Source organism: Mus caroli, unplaced genomic scaffold, assembly GCF_978045245.1.
Source record: "Mus caroli unplaced genomic scaffold, Mus_caroli_1 scaffold_19, whole genome shotgun sequence".
Classification (NCBI taxonomy): domain Eukaryota; kingdom Metazoa; phylum Chordata; class Mammalia; order Rodentia; family Muridae; genus Mus; species Mus caroli.
Window position 1 is genome coordinate 11,508,318 of NW_028227274.1, and position 12,020 is coordinate 11,520,337.

Sequence of the window (12,020 nt, forward strand, 5' to 3'; positions counted from 1 at the left end):
ACATCCAAATGCTCACTATTCAAGGCAGGGATTTTTCTTAAAACCAATGATTTGTCTTTGGACCACTGGCTGCCCCAGCCCTTGCTTGAGCCATGTTCCTGTCGGCAAGAATTGTGAGAGGCGGAGGAAAGCCAGCTGTAGCTGCCAGCTTTTAACTCCTGCTCAGGGGTTTAAAGAGGTTGTCCAGAGGCTCCTGCAGCCATGCCCTTCTTTAAAATCAATTTTAAAAAGCAAAAACATGAAAACCTCATTGTAGCAAAAATATTATCTAGGGGATCACACTTTCCAAATGGGTAACTATGCTTTTCTTTGAGTACGTGGGAGACAATGTCCCTATTTGAGTTTGATACAGGGGGATGATTTGAGACATTACTTAGGTGAGAACCTTTTGTTAACCAGAAAATTGTTCCCTTTGCCTCCCTGTTTTTTGCATATAAGTAGGCTTTACCGCATCTGTTTATTCCCCCCCCCTCCTAAATGGTACTTATACATACACCTGATTGGCATTTTATTCGTGTGGACAAACTGCTTCTATTATGTGAATGTGCAATAGCTGGAAGTCAATGGGAATCAAACAGCTAAAGCAATAAGCAAGGCTTCAGAAATTGTAGGACTGATAATAGCAACTTATGAGCTTACCAGACTGGAGACAACTTCAGTGTGGACTGTGCACATTCATCACCAAGCTCTCCATGCCTCTACTTCTGTTTCCTTAAATAGGATGAGCCTATGATTCATTTCAGAGAAGCACATGAAGTCTTCTCCTTTCCCTGTAACAGCTGGGAAAAGGAGTACAATTGTCCACCAGCGTACCCAGTGCCTCATAGGAGCTAAGCACTGCTAGGCATGAAGCTGTTCAGATTACCATTGCCTCTAAAACACCTTGTATGCAATATACACTTACACCATTCACCTCTGGAGCACTCAGAAGAGACATCAAAGGATTCGAGTCACAGAGATAGATAATCAAGACTCACAATATGGATTCCTCATTACCCCACAAAACTCCTCTCAACATGGAACATTCTAGAAGTGTGAGGAAAGGCTACACTGGGGATGGGGAACACCAACTAGTTTGTAAGGAATAAAATGATTATAACTATTAAAGGTAGTGGAGCAAATTTGGTGTGTTTAATCAAAACTAATTCTGCTAATTTCATTGATAGTCACCATACATTCAGATAAGTTAGTTCAAATAAATTTTCACCTTTGTTCAAAAATTATAACAGCAGTTGTATCCAAAAATCTGAGACATTTCTACCTTTTCCTACCTAACCACCAACCAACTGATTCTGCCCTGGGTCTGTTTCTTTGACATAGACCCCTGAATCTTACACAGGTCCAGCACTATGTACTCATGAAGTCCCCCTGAATACAAACAACTGTGCTTTGGTCAGTTAGTTACTTTCATGAAGCTGTGCTGGTTTCAAGATTAATTTTCTTTGTGTATGTGCATGTCTTTTAATGGTGGTAGGAATTCTATATCAAGCTGGAGCATGAGGTGGATTCTGCTGGCACCATGTAGCTTCTACTATACTAAACACTGTCAGTTAAGAGAGATGAGGTTAGAAAACAAGCTACTAAGAGACACATCACAGACTCAGGGAGGTTGGGTAATTTAGAGACTGTCTTACACACATAGAAACCTGATTGGGTGCCAATAGTGACCACGTTCTTTTCATAATCTTGTTCAGGAGCAAAGGAATAGAAATGAAGCCCCCAGGACCAAATTAATAATAGAATTAGGATTCTATTATGATTTTATTTTATTAAAGATTGTACATGTAGCTGATTTAAGAGGCCAGAAGATGGCATCAGATCTCCCAGAACAGGTGGTTGTAAGCTATGTGACCTGGGTGGTTAAGAACTGAACTCTAGTCCTCGGACAGCAAGAGCTTTTAACCACTAAGCCGCCTCTCTAACTCCACTATGATTTTAGTGAAAATTATAGATTTTCACAGTTACTGGGGTTATCATTAATGTTCCATGGTGGGGTGACACCCAAGGGGTGTTTCCCCTTCTCTAAGGAGAAGGGGTAATGGAAGGAGAGATTTGTAAGGGCAGGACTGGGAAGAGAAGAGGGAGGGGGCTGCAATCGGGATGTAAAGTAGATAAAAAAATAAATTGAGTGAAAAAAGAAAAAACTTTCAGTAAAGATTTGCAGGAGGTTTGTGTATCTCCGGCTGTAAAGGGTATGGGTGCTGGTTCCTAGGACCTAAAGAACAGTTAAAACCTCTGGCAAGGTGCTGTGCCCACCTGCTCACTTCACCATCATCAGAATGGCTGCATCACAGGACCGTGCATGAGCCTGCTAGCCTGTGTGGGAGGAACAAGAATTCCCGTCTTTCTCTTCTTTTCCTCTCAGTCTTTCTCTCTTCCTGTGCCCTATCCTGGTTAATCCATCCAACTTCATCAGTCTCCTGGCTGCCTTCTCAGGCTAATGGCTAGATAGCAACTTCTTCAATCTTCTAAGTAGCAGGTAGAATGATAATAGGTAGATAAGAGATATATAACTGATTGGCTGATTGGTTCATAGATAATAGATAGTAGATAAGATAGATAGATAGATAGATAGATAGATAGATAGATAGATAGATAGATGATAGATATCGATGTTAGAAGACAAGATAGAAGGACATATATTTCCTATATATAAATTATTCTATTATATATAGTTTATAATGTAGTAAATATATTACATATATAGTTATATATATAATGACTATGCAGTCTTACCTGAGCATGCAGTTTCTCTGTAGACCTGTCTCATACAGTTGTTACGTTAGCATCTGTGTGTTTCCTCTCACTTATTCCAGTCGTTGCAGTCCTTTCCTCAGCCCTCATTCTTGACCTTGCTGAACAAGACACTTGACCTGATGCTTATCTCTACAAGGTGGCTAAGCTTGTATTTTCACTTTCTTGAATTCTTCAAGTACTAAGATTTTCATTCAAATAACAAACAGTTCACCTTCAGGATAGCAAGGTCTTTAAAAAACAAAACAAAACAAAACAAAAAGCAATGTCTCAGTGAAGCAAATGGAAGCTGATGTTTGTGTGTTGTGTTTGTTGTGTTTCTTTCTTCTTGTAAGGGGCAGATCATCTAGCCAGAAACTAAGGTAGAAGAAAATAAGACAAATAGAAGAAACACACCTCAAACTTTGTAGTCCAGTTTAAGCTCAGGTCTCAGCAATAACAGTTTAGGCAAGGCCACCCTTCCTGGTCCCTGTGCTGACACAGCATTTCATAGGCCCTTACCTTCAGAAGCCTGGGATATCTCTGGTGATGCAATTTCCCTATGTGCTCCCTTCACATTCCAGAACACTTCTTCCTCTGGAAGAAACTGCGATCATTGGATTGCCAATTTTCTCTATGCCTTATCCTTTATTCATCCCCCTATTTTCAACCAACGTCATCTAGGGATGAACATTCACTTCAGTTGTCAAATACACCACCCTGAACTCCATCACGACCAACAACTCTACCACCCTGTGATCTGCAACCTCAGCTAGCTCCCAGTTTCTGTCTGTCTGCCCATTAGTGACTCTTGCAGAGGACCAGGCCCACGGGTCTGAAAATTGTCCCTCATGTTTGATGCTTGTCAAGGTGGAATTTTCTATACTTGCCATGGTGAAGCAGTCCATTTCTCTTGCAATTTGGTCTCCATGAGGTTTCCAGCATCTAATGGAGGTCTTCCTTTCTGGACTCTTCATAGCAGGACTCTACCTGGACTGCTCTGGGTCTGCCTCTCTCCAAAGGTCTCCCATAATCCTCTTCTAATGAGTCAACCTAGCTCTCAGGGATCCCAAGTCTGCATTCTTCATTCCTTTTCTATGCCTTTCCAGACATGCATGTCCAAGACTTGGTTGGCAATCTCAACTTCAAACTCAGTCCAGGATGGTGCCTGGTAAATAATTAACATTTAAGAAATATTAACTCAGTTGAATATACATAACTCAGTGTAAGCCCCTGAAACCAGAGAATCAGGTCCCAGACCCATCTCTAGTGCCCTAGGGAAAAAAAACAATTCTAAAGAAATTGTAAGGGAAAATGGGCTAAAACTGTATCCAGAGAGTCACATTCATCCTGAATAGAACCATATACAGTTCACCCATAAGATGCATTCAGACGGTATTCAGGAACGTACCAGAGGGTTCTTTAAGAGAAAATTAAGACAGCACAGAGCAAGCACCACAGGATGAAGGGAAGCTGCTGCTGTCTTCTTTAGTAAAGCCCTCGCAGCACAGTTATGCTCATTCGCTTCTGTGTCGTCTAAGGTTGCCTTAGAGAAGAATGGCTATGACCAGGACCACGTGGATCCCAGGCTCTCAAATATTTGCCATTTGCTCCTGGAAGAAAAACCGTTGTCTACCTTTTTTGACCAGTATGCCAACTCTTACATACCTCAGTCTAAATACAATGAGGAGAGTTTCTTTAAAAATGTATTTCAAAGTTCCAGCCGAAAGAAACAGAATTTCCAGAGAGTAACCTGGGACTTGGTGTTTTTTATAGTGACTATAGGTAACCCTTGGGCTTAGAGAAACTGAAGAAACTGGCTGCTTTTCAAAGCTCCATCTTAACAGCCTTACAACTGTGGCTTCCCCCCTTCCCACCTCAGTCTCCAGCTCTACTACTGTGAGCTCCCTGAGCTTCAGGGTCCCTCGTGTAGAGCAGAAAAACAGGTGAGCCTTCTGCACAGGGCAGTGGTGGCAGTTAAATGAGAAGACTCTTCACGTGGCATATGGTCCAGCAAGGGCTTTGTCACCATCATGTACACCAACAGTATTATTCACTTCCTTCCTCTTCCTCCTCATCCTCATTTAACTACACCTCCCTCATGATTTATCTGCTTAAAGTTTTTTTTTTTTGTTTTGTTTTGTTTTTTGTTTTTGTTTTTTTGGTGTTATTGTACTTAGACATGGTGGGTCAGCTTACTTTTACCTCACAAATCCTGAATTCTATATTCTTATATTTTTTTTAGCTTAAAAATCGTCAGGAAATAAATCTTTAAATGATTTACAGCATATTTTATTTAAAGAGCACAAAGTACTGTACAAAGAAGTGAGTCTGATGGAAGAGATGGGCAGGGTAAGTGGACATACCCCAAAACCACATTTCAGAGCCCGTCCAGGCGTGGACGCACAGTGGCTGACTCCCAGCCCAGGACCTGGCCTCAAGCCCCAGCACACCTTTCCAAATCTGCCTCCTCATCATTTATTTAAGAGCCTCTCACAGATAGGATGCAGCAAACCCAGCCGCCAAAACCCTTTTATGGGCCTACAGAAGACTCTTGGGTCTTCTTTGCTGTTCCCAGCCTGAATTTTGATGGGGTGAAGGTAGCCTACACTACTTGTCCAGAGAACCCCAGAATGACTCTGCTCGGGGTCACTCCCCTTCTCAGAACACTTCAGCCTCTTCTCAAGCTACTCACATAAGCTCTAAAAGTCCACCATGCCCTCTCATCTCCGCCCTCAATCCCCTGCCCTGGGTTCATTTATATCCCACCTCTTGGTATCTATCGGAACCAACAAAACCAAAGCACTGAGCTCAACAAAGGTTAGGAATTCATACTTGATCTTAATGTCCATTACAAGATTGTCCTGACAGACACAAATGACGATCTTTACCATAGCCTCTTTCTGCCAAACCACTTTTAAGAAGTCATATCCCCCTCCAGGAAGGACATTCTAAGAGGGGATTGCAAAATGCAGGTGGTTGCTTGGAGGTGAGGCCATAATGTAGAAAGTGGATGGAGAGTTCTGCAAGCTTACACCATGATAGCATCCTTTACTTTCCAAAGGCCTGTTACTGGAAGAGGGTTAGATGAACTTTGAAGGCCTGCCCCAAAGCGTGAAGTCAGTGGACTAGATTGGTACTTCCGAGAAGTGGATCACTGTTCTGTGCAAGGGAAGAAGAAACCTGGCCATTTTTGACACTGTCTAATGCTGACATATAGCATTGGAAAGGTGTGTGACATGGCTGAGATCAAACAAATCTAAGGCTTTTTAAAGTGGCAATATATGTCCCGACAAACTGAAATCAGATGCCTTGCACAGTATAGCCCAGCCACAAGCCCAGCCTTTCAATCTGTCCTCGTCAGACCTGGAATCTACTCTGTCTGCATATACCCTATGCTATGGTTTGAATATGCATATCCCTCACAGACTCCTGTATTTTAACACTTAGTCCTGTGTTCACGGCACTACCCTGGGAGATTGTGAAACCTTATGGGCAAAAGCCTACCTAGAAGAGGTAGGTTACTGACGGGAAGGGCATGGACATTACAGAGCACAACACACTTACATGGTGTTTTCTGCCTCCTGAACACCAAACTGTAAGCAAGCTGCCACATCCTCCCTCCCTCCCTCCCTCCCTCCCTCCCTCCCTCCCTCCCTCCCTCCCTCCCACACAGTATGGAGCAACCCTGCTATGCCTTTCCCATGGTGATGGACTGCATTTGCTCAGACCACAAATAAACACAAATCTGTCCCCCTTAGGTTGTTTCTTGTCAGGGATTTGGTCATAACAATGAGGAAAGTTCCCTACAGTTTCTGGTACTTTAAGTCTCTCTATACCTCTGTTTCCTTATGAGGATCACATCAACTGTTACCTTTACAGAGAAGGGTTAAAGATTGAAGAACCTAGAAGTTTGCATATAAACGTCACATCTCTGTTTTGTGTTATTTGGTGACTAAATCCTCTGTCTTTATATGAATACAGAGCAATGGTGGGCTGTTGGATTTCTATAAATGCAGTGTCTCCTTCTACCCATACAAGCATAAAACACAAACACTTGGGCATGAGAGACAGAATACTCCCAGGGTAAACAGGACTCCAAGAAATCCAAAGAAGAGGGAGATAGAGTTCTTGGCTCCTTTCTTTCTAGTGTTCTCATACCCTGTAGTCATGGTGACCTTTCATGTAAACAGCTCTCATTAAAACAGAGAAGGCACAAATTAGCCAAATGGAAGGAAACGAATCCAAGGACAGGACACTGGAGTTGGCTCAGCAGCAGCACCTGGCACAGGGAGGGACAGCACCCAAGACACTAGCACATCCTTAATGCAGACAAACATGGCTGGGCATGAGCAGAGAGAAGTAAAACTGAAATCCAAGTAATCCAGATCAAGCATAAAAAAGGAAGTGTAAATAATGTTAAACTATTCTTCACAAATATGAAGACGTGCCACGCCGGCCCAATGTCCCTGAACATTTCTGGATTGAGCTCTGAATGTTTCTGGATTGCCCAGATCTGCTCTTGGTCTTCTCTTTGTTCTCCTAAATATCCTAATTGCTTATACAATTGCTTGTATGACTTTATATTGTGAATATTCAAAGTATGTCAAGTGTCAAAAAGTGTCCAAGTATTCAAAGTGTCAAGTTAACAGGTATCTTGCTCAAAACACTTTAATCTACTCTCTCAAAATATCGTCACATTCAGCTCAATACTGACCATAGGCATGCTGAAGATTAGACCTTATCCCTCCTGTCTACTGCAAACTTGCATCCTTTGGTCCACTTCTCACCCCATCTCTCTCATTTGCACCTCCAGAAAGTACTGTTCTACTCTGCTTCTATTTCTTCTAATTCTCATTTAGAATATGCATTAAAAAAAAACTGCAGAGGGTTATTTTTTTATGTTCAACTCCATCATTAGGAATGACATCATCTTTTGAAGTCTGGGTCATAAATATTTCACTGAATGGATTGCTCCTACCTTAATGTAGAAACTCCTTTGTTTTGTTTGGAGCTAGTAGTTGTGCCCAAGAACTTCTGCATATTGATCGTGTGCTTTGTCACTGAGGAGCCCTCAGCCACTGTACATATTTTTTTTTTTACCCATTCATTCACTGACAGATGCATATATTGACGTCATCCCATGGCCATTATGAGGGATGCTGTAGAGAACCTGAGAAACCAAATATCTCTAGGAAGTGTTGAGCTTGTTTCTTTAGAAAGATTTCTGAGGCATGTATCTGAGCTTTAAGAGCCCTTCACAGGTTGTCACTGTCCTACCTGTCTCACATTTTCTCCAATCCTTAATTCTGGGTAGCCATGGGACCTACCTTCATTGATGGATAAGACCATGTCCCTGACATCCTCCTCTTTCCCCACTTTGGAGTGCTCAGCACTGGACTTGCTTTCCTTGTGAGTCTCAACTGTTGGACTACATTTCCTCAGACCTTTGATCATGACTCCTTTTACTGTGCCTCCTCAGTGTCTAGTATCATTTCTAATAGACAGGAGGGGTCATTTTTTTTAACAGTAAAGGAAATAAGGAATCAGAAAAATCAGGTCCTGTTAGCCTAATCCCTGAATCAGTCTTAGAAGCTGTGGGTACTATCTGTGTACTTGAAGCTTTGCCTGATGTCATGTGCATATGGTGTGTGTGTGTGTGTGTGTGTGTGTGTGTGTGTGTGTGTGTGTGTGTGTATGTGTGTGTGTGTGTGTGTGTGTTCTACTTTAATGACAGAAGTACACCTCACCCCCTCAATGCAGAAGGCTCCCCTTGAACCCAGCAGCAACCTTCTTACATCCATAAATACTCTGAATTCTCCCTGGCTCTATAGAGCTGAAATTATTCATGGTGTAGTGGTTTCCACCCATCTTTTGTTTATATTTATTTGTTTGTCCTGTATTCATTACAGTCTAAGTCTCTAGCCATAAGCATGGACTTCCTTTGTAACTCACCCCAGTATACAAACTATACGTGCTTGACTGGCTGCCACACTAGTGAATAATGTTTGATCATTTTATTGAAATTCCTCTTTACCCCTGGACTGATTTCTTTAGGGTTTAGTCTAACTTCTTTCAGCTCCTGGTCTGCAGGCCCGTGTTGATTTGCATTATGGCTGCATTAATGCTTTTGAATGCTATCCATGTGCTAGGTGCTGTTTAGAACTAAATAAAATGTCTTGCCCTAGTGATTTGTTTTCTTTCAACTTGGCAGATTTGTGACCCCTGTGTTTCTAGGAGCTGAAATTGTCAAGACTCTTTTAATGCACCTCTTTGTTCGGGCAATAGCACGCCTGGTGGCTTTGAGAATAGCTGTCGTTTTGAGAATAGCATTTGTAGACACAACTGTTGTTGAAAAGGGAAACTCTACATGGACTATTTCACTGGGAACAGGCAGCAGAAAGACTGCTATTGTTCTTCATTAAAAGAAGTAAATGAAGCCTCATGCACTAATTTCATCCTGAACATGATGCAGCATTTTGCTCTAAATCTGTATCTATATCGACCATCTCAGAGTCGTTCGCATTCCAATTAGTGTTTGTGAGCAATCCCCCTCCCCTCCCCTAGACAGCCAGGATAGAAAGATCTGGCTCCCATTTCCATGAACTTCCAAGATGGCTTTGAGCAAACAGCGCTAGCCACAGTGTGGAAACTCCTCGGGTCCTTGTTACACTCTAGAGAATCATAAGCTCAGGCAATCTCAGCACCGTAAAAGCCACAGACATTCCAACAGAACCACAGGCTTAGGGTACTTCTTTGCAACTTGGAGCTGTGCCACTACAGTTTAGCAGGAGTTGGAGACAGATAGGGCACATTTGTCCCTCTCCTTGTTGTGAAATGGGGCTCCTCCAAGCATGTCTGTGCAACATTGAGGGCTCAAAAACTAGGTGTTTTCCACTTGGGCGACACTGAATCTTCTGGCTCAAGTGAACGTGCCAAGTCCCTCTCCACACAACACATTAAAAGCCGAAATGCATCTGTCTGTCTCCCTTTCTAGAACAAATGTCCACACCATAGAAACTTCTTGAGAAGTTCAAGAAGGCCAAATTCAGAGGACCAGCAGGAGGCAAAAAAGCACAGAATAAGTAAGGACTGAATGAACCACAGGCATGCGTACAAGCGCCCCTAAAAATGTGCTGGGTGATGAGGATCACCCCAACCCACAAGAGAGTTACCAGCTTCAAAGCCACATGCAAACAGGCGCAGCGAGACAGCCGTGATAAAGAGTTAGGAAGAAGGAAGAATGCTTAAGGTCAAAGATAAACTCCCAAGGAAGTTGAAACATCAAATGAAAACGAGTGGAGAACAGACATAAAGCAGAAGGTCTTCTGATATTAAAAACAAATTGGCAAGTCTTCACAATTTTGCCAAGTTGATCAGCAAAATTGACTCAAATCTTTCCAGTTTGCATTAATCGATCACTAGAAGAAATACATTTTTTCTAAGTACCAATCTTACTTCTTAATTAATTACTTCCCAATTTTCTCTTTTTCAAAATATTTTATTAATGCTTATCCTTCCACGTATCTCCTTATCAATATGTTTGGTAACAACATATAGCAAAGGTTGCAGTATTTACTATGATTGGAAAAGCTCTACCTAATGGCTTAGTTATAAGTTTTTAAAAATACAATCTCATTACCACCCTTTAATATAAATGTATATACAATATACATTTAATATAAATTTACATATGGTAGCTGATGCTGATAATTTTGCAGATTGATTATAAACTGAGAGCACACACTCCAAAGGCTATGATATCAGAGAAATTAGACATGAACAGCTGGAGAGAATGTGTCAGGCAGCAAGACAGGACCACAGTCAGCCTGCATGGGCTAACCTGTGCAGGATAGGACCACAGTCAGCCTGCAGGGCCTCACCTGTGTAAGACAGGACCACAGTCAGCGTGCATGGCCTTACCTGTGCAGGATAGGACCACAGTCAGCCTGCTTGGCCTGACCTGTGTAAGACAGGACCACAGTCAGCCTGCAGGGCCTGACCTGTGCCTTCAATTCGATGGATTGCTGTAGAACCCAACAAAAGCCGCTGAGTTAGGCTAAGTCCAGTGTCTGTAAAAGCCACTGGGGCAGCTGGACATGGAGCTGAGTCAGTGCTTAACAGAGAAGAGTATGAAAGCCAAGGTCCTCTCCACCTCATCTTGAATTTTCCTTGTTAGTTTCAGAGTTAACATTGACTATAGAAGTTCATCAATATCCTCGATGTGTTCAAGGCTGAGTCATATTCTCAATCCTATTTTGTGCATTGTGTTATTTAACTGACTATAATATGCTCCAAACTCTACTGATCCAGAAGACAGTCTGCTTTTGACGACTACTAGATGCCAGTATCTACTAGGAGGCACTATTCTACTACTAGCATGGAGCATTAGTGGTATCTAGTAAGAGTTAGAATGACAACAAACAGCAAACAAATAACGATCGGCCAGGGAGACTACAGTAAAAAGTGGCTCCAACATGGGCACAGCATGTATACGCACATACTCCTACAAGTGCACGTGTCCAAACGGCGAAAGAGGGGGAAAGTAGGAGAGCGGGGAGAGAAGCAGATAAGAATAAGGAGTATCCAGGAAGAGGTATGGGGCTACATGTGGGTGGAGCACTCTGGGCGGGTGTGGGGTCCAGGGCACCCAAGGGGCAGGGACCTGGTGGCAAGCAGAGCAGCAGCATCCACTCAGGCTGCATCACCACGGTGCGCAGCGTGACGATTGCTGTGCTCATCTGGCTCCTGCCGTCCGAACTGGACCTGGCCAAGGTGCAGAGCCTCGTGGACACAATCCTGGAAGACCCTGACAGTGTGCCCCCATCAACATCCTATGGATTGAAGGGGCCCAGGGTGGTGACTACTCCTCCTCTGGGAGCTGTCACCGCTATGCAGCCTACCAGTAGCTACAGAGAGAGATCATTCCTGCCAAGCTTGTGAGGTCCACCCTGTCAGACCTGAGGATGTACCTGGGAGCATCCACACCAGACTTGCAGTAGCAACTTCCTCATCCCACCATCCCATCCACATCCCGGTGCTCGGAAGACACATGCAGCCCCCAGTGGGCAGAGTAGAAGGGATATGTTCTCTTTATACTTAAGGTCTGCCTCTTGTTCCTGGGAATGAGAGGTCTCAGTTCTTCTGTCTGTGAAATATCATGGCCTTGACTCTGAAGGAGTACCAAGAGGAGGAAGTGAGAAAGGAGATGAACTGGGAGACAAAGACTCTCATTTTAATCTTTATGATGTCCTATCACTATATGAACTAGGTATTAGGAAGTAAAG

General features: G+C 42.9%; 1 pseudogene; it reads left to right on the plus strand.

The window, feature by feature from the left end:
• The first annotated feature begins 11,331 nt into the window (after nt 1–11,331).
• On the plus strand, nt 11,332–11,735 carry LOC110285198 (sulfiredoxin-1 pseudogene; annotated as a pseudogene).
• The last annotated feature ends 285 nt before the right edge of the window (nt 11,736–12,020 follow it).